Source organism: Xenopus tropicalis, chromosome 2, assembly GCF_000004195.4.
Source record: "Xenopus tropicalis strain Nigerian chromosome 2, UCB_Xtro_10.0, whole genome shotgun sequence".
NCBI classification, from domain to species: Eukaryota; Metazoa; Chordata; class Amphibia; order Anura; family Pipidae; genus Xenopus; species Xenopus tropicalis.
This window is the reverse complement of record NC_030678.2, coordinates 139816486-139831254: the sequence shown is the minus strand read 5'-3', so window position 1 is coordinate 139831254 and position 14769 is coordinate 139816486. Positions and strand designations below refer to the sequence as shown.

The following is a 14769-nucleotide window of genomic DNA, read 5'->3' as shown; positions in this document are numbered from 1 at the left end:
ATTGTGTAATAGTTCTTTAATGAACCCTGTGACAGTATATGTGCAGGAGGAATATATTTTTTGCACTTCTTATTTTCTGCTCAAGAAGTCATAGCTCTAAGTTTTCATAAATATGGAAACTTTTATCATTAGTTTCTGTCATATGATACACGATACAAATAAAGAAATAGAGATGAAGAATTGATTAGAAGGAAGGCAGGCATGGGTTACAAACTAAATACAGTCTACATGTAATCGAATTAAGTCCCCTGCAGCCTTATTACACAAATGATGTTAATAGTTAAATGGAAAAGAGGTTTTTAAGGCTGGCTTAAATATGCTGTTTACACCCACCCCCTGCTCCCTTACCCCCTCCTCCTTGGGTCACTGGCTATTAAGTAGGAGCAAAAACAGAAACCTGTTGCATCCAGCAGAAAAGCCAACGGGACAGAAAGTCCTCAGGGAAAAGATGTGGTGGATACTGTCATCAATATCAAGGCAGGCAAAGAAACATCCTGGAGTAAGTACCACTTCTGTCATAACCCATCAATAATAGCAGGGAAGAAAATAGCTACTTTTAAGTTTCTCACACCAGCAGAATGTGTTTTTAATAGCAGCCTACTGTAGGAGGGAGAGTATCTGTCAAACTATGGATCAGCTCCACAGAGCAGGTAACATGGCATAGAAGCCTTCAGAACAAGGAACGGCAGCTGAAACTGTATATACAAGAGTGTGTCAGAACTGGCAGAACATCCCATTCAGAAGCTAATGAAATAAGCTGAATCTACTGTACATGCTATGTGCACTAACACATTTATTGATATAAAACATTACACAAGAAGACCCTGGTCAGCACAGCTAGCATATTTCTATAGAATGAATCCCCCCTAGATTCATACATCATATTACAAGATAACTACATTGAAGCTTTAATTTTACAAACCCTGATTTTTCCTTCATTTTTCACACTTTTCTTGTTGTCTTGCAAATTTATAATTCATATTGTATTTTCCTGATTTTACATTTTCATGGTGTTTACATCATTTGATCTGATCTGAAAAAAGTAGAATGCGGCTTTTAACATAAATATAACATAACATGTTGTGTTGATCTGGGGTAACAGAGTTACAGATAGTATATACAAGAAAAGTCTTTGCAGACAAGTATAAAATGAAATAAACTTTCTATGGACTGTATCAGTAACAAGCTCACTAGTAACATTTAGTATGGGGCTTCTTACAGTAAGTTGTGGCAGTAAGGGAATACAGATAGAATCCTAACTGATTGGCTGAGTAGGAAGAGTCTGTAGCTGGGTGAGAAATCTATCAGCAATTGTACATTTGAATGCAGTTTTATGAGCCACACATGTATTCCATCTAACAGTCCTTATTATAGAGTGTACGTCATTCAGCTCTTCTAACAATGACACTTTCTCCGCACACAAGGAGCCCTGTAGAGAGTAGAGCAACCGATATGTTTCACTTGCAGCTGTGCATCCCCGCTAAGGTACCATAGCCTTGCCTCAGCAACATCCTAGGTGCGATATAGAGAAAAATATTCTCTCAAGGATCTTGGAAAAACCTACTGAATGATGATGAAAAGCACATAATAACTCTCATGGTAGCAAATTAGCTAAAGCATGTTAAAGGGGAAGTTTCTTGCTCCATAATGAAAGAAAATATCATGCTGAGTAATGTTTCAATACACAGTAACTACATATTTTCAGCAATTTTAACATTATTTGTAAGTAGTAGTATTCATGCCTCTTCATTCATGCCTGAGTTGCTGTTTTTCAGTCTTAAATAATGTGGCAGAATTTAGCTTGCATGCAAGGGATCATGGGATTTAGAGTCCTGGCTAGATGAGCGTTGTACAATACTAGTTTGTATAATATTGCTGGTTGGGCCTGCGACCACCTGAATGAAGCCCAATTAGCTGACAAACAGGAGGTGCTAATGCAACTCCCCTCTGTACCTCTTGAATACAGTGCTGCCAAGCACAGGCAGCTCTGTATTCATCGGGGGCACACAGGTGCCCACAAATTTTGATAACTCTGAACCCTAAATTATAGAAATGATTCTATATACAGGGATTAGGTGCAGATTGCACCTGCTTTTTGCACTGTCCTGCACATAGTAAATGACCCCATTTAATTTTATAACATCGGTTACATGCTTGGTACTTTGTGTGAACAGAATAAAAACTTTATTATATTGCTTTCTGAGTACTTATTTAGTTTATACACTATAGTCCATAAAGTCCATAAGTAGCTGGACTCTTATTTATAAATAATGGCAGGGTGCAAGAAGCAAAAAATTGTAATTTATAACAAAAAAAAGCATTTACACACTGGTCTTATGTGAAAAGAAAAAACAAAGCTTTTCATTTACTAATGTTTTTCACAACAGACCAGTGAGCGCAGTGCTTTTTGTTTTTGGTATAAAACAATATATATAGTGTTTTTGTGTGTCAATGGATTTAACAGAAGAAATTATATATATATATATATATATATATATATATTATATATAATATTTTAAGCATTGCCCAAACCCTACTATTGGATTTCATGCCTCAGACTAGCCATTCTTTTGGGGGTCTCAGATACTGAATCTCTTTAAAACCTGGATAATGTTAAATATAAATGTTGATTGACTCAATCAAAGCAATAGGCTAATTTAATACATTCAATCAAAATTCCATTAAAGATGAAATGGCTATCAATTGCTGGATTCCATTCAATCTTTGATAAATCCAGCCACAACTGTTTGTAGCATCCCCCACTCTCTCCTTATGAATAGCACTTTGTATCAGTACTGACAATCCAATTTAAAAGGAATGGTCATTACACATTTGAAAAAAAAAATAATCTTATGCCTTGTTACTTTCAGTATAAATGCTTTCCCTAAATAATTCCTTTCTTCATTCCTTTCCTCCCTTCCCTGTAATAGATCCACTATTTGTGCTTCTACGTGCTGCTAAAGTATCATGATGTTTGTGTTGCTGTTATTGTTTTTTCGATACATATTTACATTATATCAGAACACCACAACTATGATGTTTTTCTAAATGAAAACAAGTTATTAATATGGAAATGTACTCTATAGCTGTATGCAAACATCTGGTTGCTTGCGCTGAGTTAGTGTAACATTTTATACCTGTGCAAACTGTGCAATGTTGCACCACTAGTGAGGGTTAAACACCTTAGAGACAAAGAGGCTTCCAAGGGGTTCCAAGGCAATTTCCTTCATATATTTTAAACAAGCCCTCCACTCTCCCTTCTATTCTGGTAATTTTTGAATAAAGTACCAAACAATCTTTGATCCACATGTTTCCTCCAGCTTGAGAATGCTTACGTCTAACGCCAAGGGTTCAAAGGTCTGAAATCTGGAGCCCATCCATTAGACAAAAAAAATCTATCTTCCCAGGCCCTTTCTCCCCACTGGACGTGTCCTTCTCTAGCTCTGCTGCGGTTTGTTTTCCACTGAGACCATTTAAATTCCCTGAACACATTGCACAGCAAACTTATTTGGCCTTTTTATTGAAACCCAATGGCCTTCTACTCAGCACAAAATATTTCATCTAAATGCACCATAAGAAGTACAAGTCAGCTGTGGCTGAAGCGTTTCAATACAAGTTTAGCTCCTTGAAGCAGTATGGCATTTTATTACTGTACAGCAGGGTCATTGTTTGCTTGATCCAGTGTCAGTGTTTCAGAAGTAAATGCTTTAATAGTAGTGGATGTATGGATAAAACAGACACAATTTAACTTTCATATTCACTATCATCCCAACTTTCCTATAAAGGATGCTCACACAAGTGAGTATGCTATCTTCTTACAATACACTTTCTGACTCTTTTAATCTAAATGACACATAAGAACAGTTTTTTTTCTTCACAGTATGTCTCCATAATGTCTCACATGCAAAATCAATATTCAGAAAGGCCAGAATAAACATTTATTATAGATACATAGCCTGCACAGCAACCAATACAGTCTGCAGCCTACATCTATATTACCATTCACCCAATCAGAATGTCCTGGTTTAAAGGGGGCATGTTGCAGAGCTACTTGCCAATTCTGTCTACACTTTTCTCTAGATTTCCCTAAAGGCTCCAGATTACTATTACAACCAGTTACTGAACTGTCCCTCTCTGCAGGTTCTGTGCATCTGTATGCTGCTGAAGCTGTGTACTTTTAAAAGTTGAACTTGGAAAATGACTTACAACTCCGCCAATTCGGAGCTCCCAAACACCCTGCCTATTTATTGTTATTATTTCCAGAGCGATTGTGAATGTGTGTGAGGGGGGCTTTACTGAGTGCAATTGGTCCATTATAAATGAGGCAATCAGTAGCCGTACAAAGTCTGCCAGGGACTTTAGCTTACTTAAGGTCAAGTGTTTGTGTACAATATCCGATTGAGGGCAAAGCTCTTTCCCCTGGGATAAGTCCAGGCAAAGCAGTTCTGGTGACAGCAACAAAAGCCATTATTCTGAGAGATGGGGAAACAAAACTCTTATTAGCAAGGAAAGAAAGCAGAAGGTTGACCCATTCAGTACTGGAATAGCCTGTGGTGCCACTGAGGTAGATTGGTAGATATTCAAAAAATGGAAATTTGTTATTTTTATTAGTTATTTACAATGAAAGGAAGCTTATATGTATATACAGTATATTTCATATACTCCATTCTGTTACATATAACACCTATAGTGATACTATAGGTTAACAAGGGAGGTCCTACATTTCCTGTTTGGTAACTCATGATTGGTGCAGCCTGTTTTCTGCCTCACGGAGAGGCACCTCTGTCCTCATGAATGATCATTAGCCTCATGATAAACCATTAGCCTCAGCTCAGCAGCACTGCTATTACCTATATGGAAGGCAAGCCAGATCAAAGCTTCAGGGGCTCAGTAACTAGATTAAGGAAGGCAGTCATTTTAAGAAGGGCAAGAACAAAAGCTGGCCCGCCCACCCTCCCCAATAATTATTCTGTCAGGGGACACAAGTGTGGCCTTTGGGGATCCAAGTTAGGTGACTATATAAGTAGCATTTGCAAGACTTGTCACAAAAAGGGGTGGCAAGTCCCTGGAAATAGACTTGAGGTGTTAAAGTTGTAAGACTGATAATTGTTGTTTTGGTAAGGCCAATGGGTACCTTTTGGTAAGACCTCTCTAAGGGGTAGGCAGTCCTTGGAAGGTAATTGCTCTCGATTTAATGAAAGCAGGCATCTCAGCAGATCCACCAAGCTGCATCATTGGGCAGTTGGTGGACCTGGCAAGGTTTTACAGCAATTTAGATTCCTTGTGGTTACTGCTAGTAACCAGATCTCTCTTACATATTCTATATTGTTACTTCTAAGTTATTGAATGCTATTAAAATGTATGTTGTAAACAAATCTGTGGCCAACAATCAGATATTGTGGTATGGTGAAAATTATAAGAGATAATAATAATACTAATAATAATAAAAGCATATTCACACATAGTTTTTCTTTAACATTTACTTTTAAAATCCCATATGTTTTTGTTTAGTCAGTGGATCTTAGTATATTATTCTGTAAATGTAGTAGGGTATGTTGAAGGGGGAATAGCACCAGAAGTATACAGCACATTCAGCTTTAACCTTGTTATGTCTGTCTATGAAGAATGCCTGTGCCAAGGCAAGCAACATGACATATACACACATATGCATATAAATGCAACTATGCCAAAAACAAATGTTCCATGTGTACAACAAGCCATGCATACCAATGAGAAATACAGTTCATTTAAGGGAAGAATAGTACAACTTAAATAGAGTACTCGTGCTTTAAGAGTAGTCAGCAGTTTTCATTGTGGCACCTGCAATAATAATACCCCAAAACACACAACAAGATAAATATGGTGCCAACTTCATACATTCCTGAATAAACAGCAGAATAAATACAGTGATAATTTAATGTATAATACCCAGAACACATGAAAGGATAAAGGCAATGCCAACTTCATGTACATTAAATCCATCTGGTTTGTTACAGGGAAATCAATGGTATTGGGTTGGAGAGGTTTGGCCTTTCCAAGCCTTCATTAAAATCCCCCCTGGCAGGCTGGGTAACAGACATGCATCTTTGTTAAATAAAAAAGATTGTATTGCACAAATGTGTGGATTTTGCACTACTATTAGAGGCGCATTACCTTAGGAAATGAATCCCAGCATAAGTAATACCATTCTGTTTTGATATTGTTCTACTTTAAATCAAGAAAAGCAATCAAGCTTTGTGTAACGGCCAGGCAAATCCTTTGAAGAGTATGGTATTGTAACATTTCATATAGCTTAAAAGAACACACAAGATAGGGACAATGGGATTACAGTATATAAAGAGAAATAATAAATTTGCAAATGGATAAGCAAAGCTTTGTTATTTGTGTGAAAAGAATTATGTTTAAGGGGTAGGAAAATGTGCAAGTCACTCAGTCACTAAATAAATACCCAGTAACAGAAAAACAGTGATGGAATAATGCACAAATATATACCATGCGTTTAGTTTTGCATCTGTGTTCTTAAAATCTACCTGCTATGTGTATGCCAAAATATGCCAGGTTTAATATCAGGGAAACATTATGAAAACAGAACAAGTTATTCCCTGCTGATGAACTGTTACAGCTTTCCTTGTACCATTAACACTGAGTCCTGTAGATAAGATGAAGGGAAATAGCCATGACAGTATAACCAGGCTGTAAAATGTGCATATTGCAGAACCATGTCAAGTATAAGCACCCTGGACAGCGCGAGTTTCAGTGGCACCATCCCAAAGCCCCAGCAGCCAGCTGTCATGTTAACCCATGGCTGCAATATCAGCACACATTACAGCAATGAATGAGCCATTCTGTGCACCGTGTCTATTATTCTACATCCCTGTCCTTCCCTATAGGACTCTGCATCTTCACAGATGTTTAGATATAGCAAGTAAATTACGTAGTAGATATCTATGTGATTTCTTCCACATAGAGTAAGCAATGCTTTTTATTATTTCCATAATCCCCTGTTTGCCTACTATTTCTTCTTTCAGTCCTTCAATCTACATCAATTTATTTTCCCATTCATTTCCCCTCAGGGTGAAATATATAATTATTTATACACACTCTCACAGTCAAAAATTTTCTTTATTGTTTATTTATAGCCAATATTTATATATGCATTAACTTCTGTATCTCTTTTCTCTAACCCTACTGCAGTTACTAATGTGCATTGCAGACAACCATGTTTTCCCATAATTCAGATTTATTCTCTATCCCAACATAAATGCACATTGTACCAGCACCAAAATGTCCTGCAGAAGGGACCTGGAGTAATTAATTGTGTGTCACCATCTGACAAACTGATGTTCTGGTCTTGGTTTGTCGGATGCCTGATGGTGCAATGCTGTTAACTTTGTAGCAGCCTGCCCCCCCTCAGGTTTTTATTTACACCTATAGAGAAAAATAATTGGATAATAAACACTCTTCCTGGGCCTTGCTGGGCCCCTTTCTCCCAGGGCTTCCTTGCAGTTGCAGGATATGCAATTAGCTTACATCTATCTACACTTCCCCATACGTGCAGTTTTATAAAAACAGAATATGTTTTATTCAAGAACAGAAAAGTGCAAATAAAAAAAGTTGAATGAAACTGTTTGTCCAATAGAGGTAGAAGAAGTCTGATGCCTTAGAGAGCAGAAAAAAAGCATTAAAAAATTTAGACCAATAGAAAACTTTATTTTTTATACTCCAGGATTTTCTATAACTGAATTTCTGAGGTGCTCCCACCCGATGGCAAGCAACAGGCTAATAATAATAGATCACAATCTATACACCTATAGCACCCTTTTTTGCAAGTTTATTTTGGCTAGTTTCTGTGAATTGCATTCTAATAGCTCATTCTGCAGGGGTGATCCCCAGATAAAGCTACAGGGCACCCTGGATACAGGAGGCAGAAACGAATCCAGCTTAGGAGAAATACCATACATATATTTGTCACTTGTTACTTTCAGATGAATGGATTCTGTCATACCGACTAGGTGATATGATGACAGAGAGACATGGCTATTTATTTACAGGTATTGCATTCCTGCCCTTGATATCGTGTACACCGTTCCTTTATTTAGAATATTCTCAGAAGTGAGACTTGTGTTTAGATGCCGGAGAGTTGCTTGGAAACTGTTGACATACGAGGATAGCAATGGAATATTTTTATTAAGAAAATATAATTTATTCCAACCTAAGCCAGGAAAATGCATAACATCTGGTTGTTGTTATACAAATTCTGTGCGAATATAAAAAGAAAGGAAAAAGTCAGAAAATAATAGTTGTCATCCTTTATTGCAAGCCACACATTTCTATAACTAGCTCTATGTGCATCCTATTGGACACAGCTTATTCTGCTACTTTTAGCTCTCTATTGCTAGCAATGAATACAGCAGGGGTAGATAAATGCAATGGCATGCCATGGACCCTCAGAAATGAGCATCTCCCCTTTTACAGTAAATCATAGGATTTTGCATCCTGATTTGTAGAATGAATAGCACAGACCTGCCCCTTCTCATGAATACAGATGCCTGCTTTTGGTAGTTTTGTACTCATTTAGCTGGCTGGGGGTGAGGCACCTCCTAGCTTCTGTAGTATTCAGACATGCAGTTTACAGAGTTGCCAGAGACCCACACGTACTGTCTGCTGTACAGGGCTGTTGTTTTTTTTTCCAATGCAAGAGAGCAGAGAGCAGACTGCAGAATCCATTGCCCCCAAGTGCAGCAGGTATGTGCTGTTCTGAGCCAAATAATAATAAGCCATAAAATGTATTCTTACAAAGAGTGCTTACTGATGTCATCAGGTATTATTGGAACTTGGTAATGTTACTTAGCAATGACTCATTTTTTATGCCAGGCATGGATTTGCAGCAAAATTCTAATTTTTATTTATTTTTTTGCCAAAAATATCCAACACAAAAAAATCACCAAAATAAAGTGTGAAGAACACTGCAACAAATGCCCATTCATTTCAATGCATCTGGAGTGAGAAAAAATGCTCACTGACTAATGTATTTGTAGTGAGAAAAAACTTGAGGAAAAAAAGATTAATGCAAAAAAAGATTAATGCAAAAAAAGTTGCACATGTTAAAAAAAAATTGTCGCTCAGCAGGAGTGAGAAAAAACGCCCACAGTCATTCGGAGTGAGAAAAAAATTTAAGAAAAAAGACTATTGACTTTAACACACTTTACAAATTATTCGCCATTTCACAAACTTTTCAGCCGTTTCACAATCTTTTCGGTGAAGCGAAATGGGCCAGATTTGCACATCACTAATGTCACTTGTATGACTTGACGCATTGAACTGCTTGTATTATACAATGTAATGTATCCACTGTGCCCTTTACATGGGCATGCCCTCTAAGATCCTTATAATATTGCAGCAGGGAACACTGTAGCAATCTCTCTTCATAAACGTTTCAGGCAATGATGATATAATAAGCACTTCCCAGTTTCCTATGTAGGAGCAGTTTTGGTTCATTTGGCACTGCACCATGGTCTGCCTACAAATGGGGCACCCCACTCCGCATTATCTATATGCCAAGGATATAAAGAGATTTTGTGCATTAAACTACCAAACTGAATGTGCTAATATCCTAATGAACGGGTTAATAGAAAGTGAACATTTTTAAATGGCAAGATCCAGTTTTCAGCCCAAAAGAGAACTGAATGTATATGAAATCTGCTCCTGATCCTGCTTTGTATTTCTGGGAGACATGCTTTTCTTTGGCATTCTTCAACTTTCTCCGTCTGCTCAAACAGGAGCCAGCCAGGGCTTCAACATAAAGGAATAAACTGTTTTACAAAGCTTTTTGTGAGGCTCACAAATGTCTCTTTCATTTAGGAGGAACTTCAGCTTTAATAGCGGTTCCATTTAAACTAAACTGAATTTTTAGTGGAACAGAATTTTTGAGTGCTTTTCCCTTCATCTGTATAAATCCTGCCCTGATAAGACTGAGAATATGAAGCATTAAATCCTTCCCAAAAGGATACAGACTGTACAGACTCCTGCATTATAGGAAAGCAAACCAGGGTGCCCACATACCCACTGCTTTTGTTTAACTGCTGCTGCTGCAACAGCCCCGAGCCAGTAAGTTTCACGATGGCACTGAGTTATGTAACTATAAAGTGAGGTCCTTTTGCCCACAGTGGCACTTCACTTGATACATGCTGCTCTCACATATTATTGTTGTTTAAATAGCATCTTTTATTTGCCTGAATCTAGCGACCAATCATACAGTGCTATTGTATCAGACCATTATTTATTTAGTCACTGAACACTAAGGTTATCTCTTCTTTGAATTATGGCTTTTAACATTCATAAGAAATTAACATTAACTAAGCCTACAGTGTTTTAAAGGCCGTGTTTTTAAGACTGGGTTTTGAGCTCCCCCCTTCACTTATGGGTTACGATATGGTCAGGGCTCCCCTTACCTTATATTATTGATTGCTGATATAGGAGAATATTGTTAAACCAGTCACCCAGTCTACCAAGAGACTTTAGGGAAAAGACTGAATTCCTCTAACTGATCTTCATGCTGGACTTCCAGAGAGCTCACACCAACAATAGAGTTTGCTCTATTTTCACCCTTAGAGAGCTTTATAACCTGTACAGGTATGGGACGTGCTATCCAGAATGCTTGGGACCTGGAGTTTTCTGTATAAGGAATCTTTCCGTAATTAGGATCTCTATACTAAAAAATAATCTAAACATTAATTAAACCCAATTTTTGCCACCAATAAGGATTAATTTTGTCTTATTTACAAGCCAAGTTCGAGTACAAGGCCTTGTTTTATTATTACAGAGAAAAGGGAAATCATTTTTAAAAATCAAAATTATTTGACTTTAATGGAGTCTATGGGAAATGGCCTTCCCCTAATTCAGAATTTTCTGGATAACAGGTTTCCCAGATAAGGGATCCCATACCTCTACAAATGAACAGAGAGCTATGGAATTTCCCTTCTGGTGAACTGTAGTGAGCTCTGTTTTCCTGTTTAGTGAGTAAACCCTTGAGTGAGTAGACCCTTGAAGTCTATATGGTATTATTTAAAAACAGGATCCACAAAACATTTACTGTTTATTTCCTTATATATTGTATTCAAATGACCTCTAGAACTCTTAGGGAGAAGACACACAGAGCTACTAGTAGCAGTTACTTGTCACGGCTAATAAATGCCAGAAAATACCCTGCCATAGACAATACTGAGAATTGCCTCTGCTTAAACACACAGAGACAATTATCAGTAAATGATCAGCATTGTCTATTTTAGTAGCCGTGACAAGTAGCTGCTACTAGTAGCTCTGTGTGTCTTTACCCTTACTCTATGCAGGCTCGGTTAGGTCATACTTAACAAAATTGAATGAAAATGCAAACTGTACTTTTCTAAATACAGGCTCACCTTAGGTAAAAGCAAACAATATATGTGATTTAGCACTGAAGCAATGTTAGGGTATGGAGACAATGTCATGTGTATGCACCACTTAAAGTATGTTTTAATCCACAATTACACCGATCATTGAAAATAAATTTTTAACTCTGCAGTTGATTCCATTAATTGGATTTACTGGACTGGGAATTACCAACGCAGCTCTCTACCTGGTAAAGCTTACCCTATTCAACCCAGATATAAGGTAAGAAAACACCTTTATTGTCCTTGCACTGAATACGTCGTGACCAGCAATACCAGGTTCCATTGTTTCCTATGAAACATATTGTACAACTTACTGTTGTCCATGTAGTTGTAGTTGAACCATATGAAACAATAGGAGCCATGTCCAGGAGGTATTTATAACTGGCCATTCCAGATTTAGCTATTTCTTATTGCTTTTCTTTCTGCTTTTTTCTCCAGTTGGGTGAAGAAGAAGGAACCAGAGCCTTGGTATAAATTAGATTGAGAGCTCTGGAGAGGAGGCAAAGGCCGTAAGATGTTTCAATAATGGAACAGGTAAAGCAACGTGAAATGTAAATGTTAATATCCGGATACACTGCAGGTATAGATTACTCCGCAGGTCACAGGAGGAATACAAGCTACCATTTTCACAGCTGAGCAGCTGCCAAATAGATTATGAAAGTTTTATATTTAGTACATGCTGACTCAGGCGAGCAACGAGAAAGGCTCAGTAATACAAACTGGCAGCTTGCACAAGTCTCAGGTCCGGACATCTGACTTCCAGGCAGAGGTCCCCAAACTGTGGGGTAACTAAATGAGGGCTAATTTGGGTGAAACCTGAGGAGAATGCCAATGGGCAGTATTTACTGATAGATTTCAGTTTATATTTTAGTCTCTTTTTGTTTATCATGTCCTTGCTCTATTAATTTCACTTTGTGTTCACCCAATCTAATTGGTAGAATCTTGCCATTGTGAAAAATGGTTTCAATTGTTTGCATTAACTATAAGGAATGAGGGGCAACCAAGACCTTGGATAGAAGTTTTGTGCATGTAGACAAGAGTGCTATTCCTTGCACTGATTTGCCTGTTCTTAGTAAATTCTTTGCACCAGGGTTATGCACCAATGATTTCTTTATAAATCACTGCAATCAAGCTGTGATGTTGGGAGTCCCTTGCATATTGTCTAAAGATGTATCTCAATTATTGTCTGTTTTTTCTTAGGATCTGAAACCACCCCTCTAGGAAGTCATTGGATCCTGCCTGACATAACTACAGGAACATATTACTTCATGTTACGCAAACATATTTGAAGATAAAGTTCCTGCCTTTTTAACACTCTTTTCTGCCATAGTGACAGTTTATTTAAATGACAGGAGGATGCTGGGAATTAGCTCTGTGGCAGCTTGAGCTCTATAGATTGCTTACCCTTGTATTAAACTACAATTGGCAGCATGCTATAGAATAAAGGTATTACTGAACTTTTGCTCTGAATGTACCCAGACACTCATTGTAAGCATTTTAAGCAGTTAGCAGGTTGTGTAGGAAAGTAAATGTTTAGCTTAACTATAGTGATTAGGTATTTTACAGATTCGTAGTAGAACAATTGATCAATGATGTAAAATAGCCAAGTGCCAAGTGTACCGCTCCAGATGTAGTTGTACTACCCCCTGCACATCCTTGGGATCTCAGTGTGGGTCACTGACATCTAGGGGCCACAGGATGATGTTCTAGATGTTAAGTGTGGTTTTGCATCTGGTTAATATAAAGGAAACATATGTTTTGAAGAAAATAATGTGTGCTGTGTAGGTACTGTATATAAATGAAAGGAAAAATATTACCAAAATATTAGGCTTAATGATGCTTATTATATCAACACTGAGTCAGCACTAACATGAGATGTTTGTTAGTTCACCTGGAAATAAAGGAATATATACCAAAGTACAGTATAAATCATAGATAAATAATAATTTACCCTCTAAAAAAGGTATTCTAAATATTTCTAGTCATAGCTAATTATATTCAAAGCTTAGACCTGAAGATGGCTAAAGCTGCCCATACACATAACAACAAAGTACAGGTATAGAACCTGTTATCCGCAAATGCATTATCCAGGAAGTTCAGAATTACGTGAAGGCCATCTCCTAATTCAAATGAAAAATGATTTCCTATTTTTCTGTAATAATAAAACAGTGCCTGGGACTTGATCCGAACCAAGCTATAAGTATTCATTATTAGAGGGAAAACAATCCTATTTGGTTTATTTAATGTTTAAATGATTTTTTCGTACTTAAGATCCAAATTACACAATTATCCTATATCCCTTAACCCCAGGCCCCCAAGCATTCTGGATAACAGGTCCCATACTTGTAATAGAAAACAAAGTTGTGCCAAAGATAATATTTGGTTGGTTAACTGGGCAGGTAAATCTGTCAGTTAACCATGTTGGCCAGTGTATGGTGTATCTCCAGATGAGGAGGTTAGATAGCGATAGCTCACCTGCTGTTCCTACCATTCAGACTGCTGGGAACAATTAACAAAACAATAGAAAAGTTGCCATATGGTATCCTTCCATTTGACCTTCAAGCTGATTGGTCTGATTCCATACAGGACCAGCCAGTGTATTGCTACTTAGTCTCACCCTCCTTTAAAACAAAATACCTACATAATGCTGAATGTAACCCCCCTAATCTGCTCTAAACACCACATTCACTTCTATAACTTTGTTAATGACACAGTTTTGCTGCACGGCACTAAACAAGCCTGTAATTAGCAGTAGCAAACAACACAATTTAACCAAAGAAAAAGCAACACACGCACCCACCCTATCCCCTGCCAAAGTGAGATTGCAACTGTTCGCATCAGAAAGAATGGTGAGAAGAAAAGCCAGATATTTAGGTAATTAAGCCTAACAGTTGTTCATTTTCCTTTTGTAGAGTATTTGAACTGATATTTTTAGCCACAATGTTCATGTTTAACTGAATATAATACTCGGCGGAGAAAAATAATAAATCATTTGTCTATGTGCTTAGTTTCTTGTGCTTGTTTTCCTTTATTCTCAACACCCAAGGCAAAATAATACAACATTCTCAGATCTTAGAGCTCAGAGGATTAATTTACAAATGGGCTGCACAGAGCGGAGGTTTTTCCATAACTCAGTTAATACCTTCCCACAGAGGTCATTTCTTCCCCCTTCCCATGAGCTGGAGACCCAACTTGGCCGCCACTTCAGAGCTGGAATGAACATGTTATGTCCCCTGCTTTGCCTGATAACATGTGAATATACTTTGTGGTTTTCTGTATCTGACCAACACAAAGAAGCCGTGCAGGATATCTGATCCGCTTCATAAGGGTTGCTGGGACA

General features: G+C 37.6%; 1 long non-coding RNA gene across 1 annotated transcript; it reads left to right on the top strand.

The window, feature by feature from the left end:
- The first annotated feature begins 396 nt into the window (after positions 1–396).
- LOC100493721 lies at positions 397–13523 on the top strand. Its single transcript, XR_209194.4, has 4 exons — positions 397–499; positions 11561–11649; positions 11868–11963; positions 12630–13523. It is a non-coding gene; the product is annotated as an uncharacterized LOC100493721 (long non-coding RNA).
- The last annotated feature ends 1246 nt before the right edge of the window (positions 13524–14769 follow it).